The sequence below is a fragment of the Pseudophryne corroboree genome, chromosome 1, assembly GCF_028390025.1.
Source record: "Pseudophryne corroboree isolate aPseCor3 chromosome 1, aPseCor3.hap2, whole genome shotgun sequence".
NCBI lineage: Eukaryota > Metazoa > Chordata > Amphibia > Anura > Myobatrachidae > Pseudophryne > Pseudophryne corroboree.
Genome location: NC_086444.1, coordinates 519752079 through 519754220, shown reverse-complemented (window position 1 = coordinate 519754220; position 2142 = coordinate 519752079).

Sequence of the window (2142 nt, the reverse complement as noted above, 5' to 3'; positions counted from 1 at the left end):
CGAATGTGACTTCCAGTAGAGCCACACGTTACATGATTGAGGCAATGAAAAATGTTTTACACATTTCTGATAATACGAGTACCACCAAAAAAGGGGTATTATGTTCGGTGAGGAAAAAACTACCTGTAGTTTTCCTGAATCTGAGAAATTAAATGAGGTGTGTGATGATGCGTGGGTTTCCCCCGATAACAACGGATAATTTCTAAAATGTTATTGGCATTATATCCTTTCCCGCCAGAGGTTAGGGTGCGTTGGGAAACACCCCCTAGGGGGGATAAAGCGCTCACACGCTTGTAAGGGCTCTACCTTCGCCTGAGATGGCCGCCCTTAAGGATCCTGCTGATAGAAAGCAGGAGGGTATCCTAAAAGGTATTTACACACATATTGGTGTTATACTGCGACCAGCAATCGCCTCAGCCTGGATGTGCAGTGCTGGGTTGGCGTGGTCGGATTCCCTGACTGAAAATATTGATACCCTAGATAGGGACAGTATATTTTTGCCTATAGAGCATTTAAAAGATGCATTTTTATATATGCGTGATGCACAGCGGAATATTTGCCGACTGGCATCAAGTCTAAGCGCGTTGTCCATTTCTACCAGTAGAGGGTTATGGACACGTCAGTGGTCAGGTGATGCGTATTCCAAACGGCATTTGGAAGTATTGCTTTATTAAGGGAGGAGTTATTTGGGGTCGGTCTTTCAGACCTGGTGGCCACGGCAACAGCTGGGAATTCCACGTTTGTACCCCAGGTCGCCTCTCAACATGAGAAGACGCCGTATTATCAGGCGCAGTCTTTTCGTGGACAAGCGGGCAAAAGGTTCCTCATTTCTGCCCCGTGACAGAGGGAGAGGAAAAAGGCTGCAGAAATCAGCCAGTTCCCAGGAACAGAAACCCTCTCCTGCCTCTGCCAAGCCCTCAGTATACGCTGGGGCTTTACAAGCAGAATCAGGCACGGTGGGGGGCCCGTCTCAATGAATTTCAGCGCGCAGTGGGCTCACTCGCAAGTAGACCCCTGGATCCTTCAGGTGATATCTCAGGGGTACAAATTAGAATTCGAGACGTCTCCCCCTCGCCGTTTCCTAAAGTCGGCTTTACCGATGTCTCCTTCTGACAGGGAGACAGTTTTGGAAGCCATTCACAAGCTGTATTCCCAGCAGGTGATAATCAAGATACCCCTCCTGCAACAGGGAACGGGGTATTATTCCACACTGTTGTGGTACCGAAGCCGGACGGCTCGGTGAGACCGATTCTAAATCTAAAATCTTTGAACACTTACGTACAGAGGTTCAAATTCAAGATTGAGTCACTCAGAGCAGTGATTGCGAACCTGGAAGAAGGGGACTACATGATGTCTCGGGACATCAAGGATGCTTACCTTCATGTCAAAATTTACCCTTCTCACCAAGGGTACCTCAGGTTTATGGCACAGAACTGTCACTATCAGTTCAGACGCTGCCGTATGGATGGTACACGGCACCCCGGGTCTTTACCAAGGTAATGGCCGAAATGATGATATTCCTTCGAAGGAAGTGAATTTTAGTTATCCCTTCCTTGGACAATTCCCTGATAAGGGTAAGATCCAGGGAACAGTTGGAGGTCGGTGTAGCACTATCTCAGGTAGTGTTGCGGCAGCACGATTGGATTCTCAATATTCCAAAATCGCACCTGGTTCCGACGACGTGTCTTCTGTTCCTAGGGATGATCCTGGACACAGTCCAGAAAAAGGTGTTTCTCCCGGAGGAGAAAGCCAGGGAGTTATCCGAGCTAGTCAGGAACCTCCTAAAACCGAGCCAAGTCTCAGTGCATCAATGCACAAGGGTTCTGGGTAAAATGGTGGCTTCCTACGAAGCAATCCCATTCGGCAGATTCCACGCAAGAACTTTCCAGTGGGACCTGCTGGACAAATGGTCCGGATCGCATCTTCAGATGCATCAGCGGATAACCCTGTCACCAAGGACAAGGGTGTCCCTCCTGTGGTGGTTGCAGAGTGCTCATCTTCTAGAGGGCCGCAGATTAGGCATTCAGGACTGGGTCCTGGTGACCACGGATGCCAGCCTGCGAGGCTGGGGAGCAGTCACACAGGGAAGGAATATCCAGGGCTTATGGTCAAGCCTGGAGACATCACTTCACATAAATATCC